This window comes from Dermochelys coriacea, chromosome 7 (genome assembly GCF_009764565.3).
Source record: "Dermochelys coriacea isolate rDerCor1 chromosome 7, rDerCor1.pri.v4, whole genome shotgun sequence".
NCBI classification, from domain to species: Eukaryota; Metazoa; Chordata; order Testudines; family Dermochelyidae; genus Dermochelys; species Dermochelys coriacea.
In genome coordinates this window covers 117,461,262-117,469,123 of record NC_050074.1, presented here as the reverse complement: position 1 = coordinate 117,469,123, position 7,862 = coordinate 117,461,262, and the positions used below count along the sequence as shown (strand labels likewise).

The window sequence follows — 7,862 nt, the reverse complement described above, 5'->3', positions numbered from 1 at the left end:
CAGTTTAACATCATGCCCAGGACGGCTACACACTGAGATTAAAGCCCTGCTCTTGGCAAAAATGCCACAGGCTGTGTCATAATGAGCATCGGGAGCTTGCTTTTTCATGCCATACAAAAGAAGATAGCTCCAGCAGCAGAGGAGAGTGCTCATCACCAGGCTGCAGAATATACATTCATTATTGACTCAGAAGGAAGGTTGTCATCCTGCTGCAGAGCCAAAACTACTTTCTGCAGTACCCACATGTTCCTTTCAGTGGTAGCCTGACCCTGCATAGTTTGTAAGATCTGATGTAAGCATAATGCAAAGTACCTTGCTGTAAGGTCATAATGAATACGAGCCAGGGACAGTTCCCATTCTGTAGCAAAATATTTAAAAATTTTCCACTCTGTCCCTGCAATATGTCAGAACGGTAGTTAGCCGTGACCTGCAATGGGGAAAATTTGATTTGAGTCTTTTTTAATATTATTATGATACGTATAATGACTGAAAGGGTTTGTTTTGTTTAATTACATTAGTATTTCAGGTCATGTGTACCCTGAAGGACAGTATGGGGACTGGAGTAGTAGATACATTATTACAGCTGGTGAGAAAATGGGAGAAATGTTCCCATTTTTCATAATAGTATAATAGGTTGTCATTGGCAGTCATTGATGCCATTATTGGATTTAGAGACTAATTATGGATTCTCCCAATCATGCAGGGAAACCTTAGTTAAGTTCCTTTTGTGTTGGAAAGCAGCTAAGCAAAAGGAAGATAGATTGACACCCAGATGCATGACTTTCAGACTTTGTAGTCTTAGAGGCGGGGCTAGAGGCTAGATCAAGGTCCATGTGTTGAAATCATATGGGTTTTAAACTATGTGCTGAGCCACCAATTGTTACAGAAAGCCAGTGTGTTCAACTGCAGTTGGTTTTGGCTATGAGTCTTTATGGGTCTTTGGAGTGAGGCAGAGGAATAAAGCTGCTTCTTTGGGACAGAGCAGTGGTGCCTGTGTTTCTGAATGGGGTTTGTTACCACACCTGTTTCAGAAAACAGGACCTGTGTATATCTTGTAAATAAACAAATAGAAGGATGTATTTGCTTACTGCAATGTCACCAATTTTTGCTCCAAACAGGAAACTGGTTCACAAAGACCTGTTACTGCTTGGAGAGGCAACATTAACATTATTTTGACAGCAATTTTCTGAACAGGTTTAAAAATTGTGACATCGTAACTGAGAGACTGAAGTCTCAGCAACTGAAGGAGGGGATTTGCGTCAGACTGTTTAAAACTGTGCGAGTTCAAAAATCAAGAGTCAGGCCCCAAAGAAATCATGAGATTGGCTTAAAATCATGAGATATTTTACCTGTGAAACTCATTGTCTGGGGACCAGAGACAGATTAAAATTTACTGGACACAAAGAACATTTGGGCCCCTATTAAAAACACGAATATATCAGAACGCATTAATACAAAGACCCCATTCACTGTTTACACACTGCATTAATAATGAAGCAAATCATATCCCAGTTCATAATACCTAAATTAACTGCTCAATGTTTCCTCATAGACAATGAATATGGCTAGATATTATCTGTACCATAACACAAAGATGTTCACTGCTAATCTAGACAACACTGGTATTATAAGAATCAGTCATTCAGAGGTCAACAAGTGTTTCTTGCATCTCTCCCAATTTTCTTAAACCTGAGCATTATGCAGGGGGAGACCCTCATCAGCAGCTGCAACTCTTGCTGGTGGCCGTTCTGACACTTTTCGCTAAAATACTTAATTAACTTTAGGAAAAATACATAAATATACACATATAGATGTCCAAATCATTGCAATTTATTTAAGTATGGTTTTTCTTTTTGCAGACTCAGTAATAAAAATGTACAGTTGTCTCTATTTTTTACTGTACCTAAACAGACTAGAAACACAATTAAGGTGCTTTGCATGTTTTTGTCTTTTTGTTGTTATTTCTTTTGCTTTTTTGGTTGTTGTTGTTTTTTTTAAAGACTTGCTATCTGGTAAGTCAGCTGCTGTGAAAAGTGATACTTGTATGTTAATATCACTTTTCACTGCCTCCCAGCTAGCTACTAAGTCTGCTGTGAAAAGTGACATTAACAAACATACAAATATCACTTTTCACAGCAGATTTACTAAACCATGGCATGCCCAGGGACAAATTAAGCCCTGGATGGGGAGGTGGGCAGGGAGGAGCAGGAGCCAGGGGTGATGCGGGTAGGGTGACCAGATGGCAAATGTGAAAAATGGGGACAGTGGGTGGGGGGTAATCGGTGCCTATATAAGAAAAAGCCCCAAATATCGGGACTGTCCCTATAAAATCAGGACATCTGGTCACCCTAGATGCAGGCAATGGATAGGGGCCAGAGGCCATGGAGAGGAAGGGGAGGAGACGGGGCGGCAGTGAGGGCCAGGGTCGATTGGGGGTTTGAGCCCGGGGCAGCATCCACCGCCAAATGGCCGGGGGCCAGAGCTTGGGGCCGGAGCCAGAAGCCCCACGACCAGATCGTGGGGCCCAAGTCCAAAGTCCTGCAGCGGGGGAAGGAGCATGCAGCCTAAGCTCAGTGTTGGAGGAGGCAGAAGGGGATGGGGGTGGCAGTGGGGGCCAGAAGCAGTGGGTGAAGCCAGGGCCAGCACCCACTGCTGCATGGCTTGGGTCGGAGCTGGAGAAGGCAGCGGGAGTCAGGGACAATGGGGGTAGTGGGGTACTGAGCCTGGCGCCAGAGCCCACTGCCGCATGGTCAGGAGCTGGAGAAGGCAGTGGGGACAAGGGGCGATGGGGGAGGGGTGATGAGCCTGGGGCTGGAGCCCGGGCCCCTGTGGCTGAGGAACAAAGCCTGCCACTGCACAGCCAAAGCCTGGGGCCGGAGGAGACAGAGGTAGCCAGGGCTGATGGCGGGGAGGTTTAAGCCCAGGGCCAGAGCCTGCTGCAATGTGGTCGGATCCCAAAGCCTGCAGTCGGGATCCCTGGATCCGAGCCTGAAGCCTCACTGCTGAAGTCTGGGCCCCACAGCCAGAGCTGGGGGCCCCCATACTGGCCAGGGCCCGGGCACGGGCCCCATGGGCCAGTGCATTAATCCACTGCTGCAGGGGATGTTGGGAAGTCCAAAAGTATAAGCTGGGACTGGACAATTGGATGGATCACTCAATAATTGTCCTGTTTTGTTCATTCCCTCCAAAGCATCTGGCGCTGGCCACTGTCGGAAGACAGGATACTGGGCTCAATGGACTATTGGTCTGCCCCAGCGTGGCCGTTCTTATGTTATTAAAAATAACAAATTTTTGGTTCTTTTTTTCCAGTTTTCTGAGCCTTGAGGGGGCACTTGAGTCATGTTTTCCAGCTTTTCCATGCAACCACTTGCTATTTTTTAAAATGAAAGCTGAGATTCGCACTCAGTCTGCTGATTGCAGCAGGTGGGGCTTCCAGCCAACACTGTGAAGCCGTGGGATAGAGGGGCGAGAGCTGGCGTTCGTTAACGTCTCTTTAACGAGGGAGCGCTTGCACGGAGGGATGCTTCTGTGGGATGAGCACCTGCCCCCGGCATGCTTAGGGAAGGGGAGAAAGCTCTGAATCCGCGCGTTGGAGACCCCCGCTGACGCCCAGGGCAGGGTCAGGGAGGCTGGACTAGATTGTTCCGAGCTCGTTAAGGTGATAGGCCAAGTACTGTGGGAACACTAGTAAAAGAAGGGGGTGTTCGCGGCAGATCGTGGCGGGTGTTGGCCTCTGCGGCTTCTGGTGGTGTTGGGAAGGGGTCAGTGGGTATCACAGCATGAGGCCCCTCGTCCGGCCAGGCCGGGGCACCTGAGTGTCTGCGGTGGGACCCCTCATGGTGGGGGAGTGGGTACGTGGCTATTTTTGTCTTCCCCCCCCCTTATTTTTTTACTCGCAGTCTTGTAGAAGTTACCAGTTTCCTTTATTTTAACCCCCCCCCTTTAAAAAAAAAAATCACTGTCCTTGCCCAACCGTTGCCCATGGCAACATGGCACTTCCGCCCTAATCCAAGATGGCGGCGCCGCGCGGCGCTCTACCTGCGGCTGTGGCGCTCTCTATGGTGTGCCGGAGGCCTGTGGGTGGGGAGTCCCGTGACGGGTCGGTGCGCGGTGACGGCGGCCGGCAGGGCCGGGCTTGAGAGGGGCTGAGGAGGATGGCGGATCCCTCACGGTAAGTGCGGCTGCGGCTGGCGCTGTGAGCCGAGGGGCTGGGCAGTCGCGGGACGCAGGGGTCACCGAGGGAAGGTTGTGTGGAGAGGCGGGGGGCTGGGCTGGGCGGCTGGCACGGCGAAGCAAGCTGGGGTGTGAGGGGGAGCTAGGGGTGCGGAGATGAGCTCGGTGGGGCTGCAGCAGGGGGCGGGGAATAGGGGGCTGCGGAGTGGAGGGATTCGGGAATGGGGGTGGGGGTTAGGGAAGAGGGGGCTGAGGGTGGGAGGTGGAGGGGTTCGGGAAAGGGGGTGGAGGGAGTTGGGGGGTAGGAGGCTGGTGACTGGAGGGGATGGGATCTGGGGGCTGGGGAATGGAGGGATGGGGGGTTAGGAGGCTGGTGACTGGAGGGGATGGGGAATGGAGGGAGTTGGGGGGTAGGAGGCTGGTGACTGGAGGGGATGGGATCTGGGGGCTGGGGAATGGAGGGATTGGGGGGGTAGGAGGCTGGTGACTGGAGGGATGGGGGGGTAGGAGGCTGGTGACTGGAGGGGATGGGATATGGGGGCTGGGGAATGGAGGGATGGGGGGGTAGGAGGCTGGTGACTGGAGGGGATGGGATCTGGGGAATGGAGGGATTGGGGGGTTAGGAGGCTGGTGACTGGAGGGGATGGGATCTGGGGAATGGAGGGATTGGGGGGGTTAGGAGGCTGGTGACTGGAGGGGATGGGGGCTGGGGAATGGAGGGATTGGGGGGGTAGGAGGCTGGTGACTGGAGGGATGGGGGGTTAGGAGGCTGGTGACTGGAGGGGATGGGATCTGGGGGCTGGGGAATGGAGGGATGGGGGGTTAGGAGGCTGGTGACTGGAGGGGATGGGGAATGGAGGGAGTTGGGGGGTAGGAGGCTGGTGACTGGAGGGGATGGGATCTGGGGGCTGGGGAATGGAGGGATTGGGGGGGTAGGAGGCTGGTGACTGGAGGGATGGGGGGGTAGGAGGCTGGTGACTGGAGGGATGGGGGGGTAGGAGGCTGGTGACTGGAGGGGATGGGGGCTGGGGAATGGAGGGATTGGGGGGGTAGGAGGCTGGTGACTGGAGGGATGGGGGGGTAGGAGGCTGGTGACTGGAGGGGATGGGATCTGGGGAATGGAGGGATTGGGGGGGTTAGGAGGCTGGTGACTGGAGGGGATGGGGGCTGGGGAATGGAGGGATTGGGGGGGTTAGGAGGCTGGTGACTGGAGGGGATGGGGGCTGGGGAATGGAGGGATTGGGGGGGTTAGGAGGCTGGTGACTGGAGGGGATGGGATCTGGGGAATGGAGGGAGTTGGGGGGTTAGGAGGCTGGTGACTGGAGGGGATGGGATCTGGGGGCTGGGGAATGGAGGGATGGGGGGTTAGGAGGCTGGTGACTGGAGGGGATGGGGAATGGAGGGAGTTGGGGGGTTAGGAGGCTGGTGACTGGAGGGGATGGGATATGGGGGCTGGGGAATGGAGGGATGGGGGGGTAGGAGGCTGGTGACTGGAGGGGATCGGATATGGGGGCTGGGGAATGGAGGGATTCGAACATGGGGAGTGGGAGATGGGGAATAGGGCTGGAGGGAGTCGGGTTGGGGAGTAGGGGGTGGGGTAAGGGTGCGCTAGTAGGGCTGTGGGGGGGAACGGCTGAGGGATGGGGTGTGGGGGGCTGCGTTTAGAGGGGAAGGCAGTGGCAGTGGCGAGAGAAGGGACGGCAGAGGCTGCTGTGGTGGTGAAAGGGTCGTTGAGTATGTTCTGTGGCACTAGCTACAGAAACTCTCACATCCCTTGCTGCTGCCAGGGAGAGCCTGTAGGTGGAGAAGTCTCGGCTCTAGGCTGTGCCGAGGCTGCTGTTGCTGACAGCAGGCAGGGGCTGGGCCTAAAAGGCAGCAAGACAGAAGAAGCAGGAACAACAGCCGAGATGGTAGAGAGCAGAAGCAGGAAGCCCCAAACACAAAGGCACTAAGGCCCCTTTATGAGCAGGTAAAACAGGCTTATTGGGAGAAGGGGTGTGTGTGGAGGTGGTGGATATTGGTTCTGAAATAAAATGCCATGGTGTCATGTTTTAAAAATATATCTTTTATGTGCTCCCTCCCCACCCCCGCTATAAACAAAGTGAGGGGTGTTGTCAGCTTTATAATTATTAGGGGAAACCCTTTCTAGAGACTGGTTATGGACAGGTTCAAACACTTGCAAGAGACAAACATAGCAATCATCAGTAAAAATATATATATTGTGTGGTGTTCCCTGCAAACCAGGGGGCAATGTTAATAAATCTTTGCCTGGAATTTGTTTGCTAGCTATGGTACGGATCAGCTGTGTAAGCCTCTAGGTTTATGAGCAGGTGGGATAAATTCAAATTACTGCATATTGTGTGCCTGGGTGTGAATTTTTTTAGTGTATTTGGTGGTGTCTTGCCTCCCTGCATTTTGGGATACTATTTTATGATACATCTTCTTCATATAGTGAAATGGTGATATTAAATAAAATAAGGAAGCACAGTTTTTACAATACTGTCTTTCCTCTAACCAAAATATTGTGAGCAGGCTGAAGAGAAATTAAAGATGCTTTATGTATGTGTTTAGTAGCAACTAACATACAGAGTAATGATTACCTGACATTCAGGGTAATCATTGCATCTACAGTACTATGTGGTTGTGCTAGCTATACCTCTCCCCCCATCTTTTCATATAGGTGTGAAATTTTCCTGTTTCACGGCATTTATTTTGTGGCAATTCTGTTGGAGCCATACAAAAAGCCTCTCTTTAAAAACGTATTCTGCAATCAAATAATTTTTGTATCTGAACTGTAGATGTGTTGTGAAGAACATTTAGTGACAGCTTCCAATATACATGTGGTTGTAAAAAGTGTGTTCATTGTCTATGTAAATTACACAAATATATCTTTAAGTCACTAGAGAGTTATAGTAATCAAATTGTATTGGATTGTTGCATGTACTTGACTACGGTTGTGTTTGTATGTGGACTATGTAGCAGTTCAGCATAACTGAAGTTTAATGGAGAAATATTGCATTCAGACTGCACATGGATTTATAAGAGTAGATATAGACATTTTTTAAAAATGTCATTATATATTAAATTAAAAAGTAATAAAAGATTATGCTAATTGTAATTTTCAGTTAATGTATTTGAAATTGATATAGACTGTGAAAGCATGCATTTTATGTATTTATGCATGCGTGTGCGCAAAGACCTTTTCACAGCAGAATATTAACGATTGAGTTTTAATTGCATGTATTGTAATTGCTGCAGTAGTGACACAGTCTCAGCCTTTTGGAACCAAAAATTACTGAAACAAAAATTAGCCAATGATTTTTTTGACAAATTACTTTGATGTCTTTTTATATCTATATCTATCTATCTATCTAAACTATTTACTTGTTTCTAATAGGGAAAAAATCACACCCTTAAAAATCACACACACTTCATGGAACTATAGATCTATCTGTCTATCTTCAGGTATTATTGGATGCATCTATTTATAAAATTAAGGGCCTGAAAAAGGTGGTGGTCATATTAAGTAATACAACATGTACTGCCATATTTTAAGCATAGCTTGTATAATGATCTCAATATAACCCTAGGCTGATTTCTGAAAAGAATTTCTGCATCTTGAAAGTTTAATATTGCGTTGTAGATACATTCCAATTTTAAAAAATACCCTAATATTGTCAATTCTTGTT

General features: G+C 49.4%; 1 protein-coding gene across 2 annotated transcripts in view; it reads left to right on the top strand.

The window, feature by feature from the left end:
• The first annotated feature begins 4,023 nt into the window (after nucleotides 1-4,023).
• The window catches only part of SHOC2 (SHOC2 leucine rich repeat scaffold protein), a 101,307-nt gene continuing 97,468 nt past the window's right edge, over nucleotides 4,024-7,862 (top strand). Inside the window, exons 1-2 of one of the 2 annotated variants that reach the window (XM_043519462.1) lie at nucleotides 4,051-4,171; nucleotides 5,961-6,142. The gene's annotated coding sequence lies outside the window, so the exon portion shown is untranslated. Of the gene's footprint in view, nucleotides 4,172-5,960; nucleotides 6,143-7,862 lie in introns of both variants that reach the window. The other variant, XM_038410371.2, reaches the window with a different exon arrangement.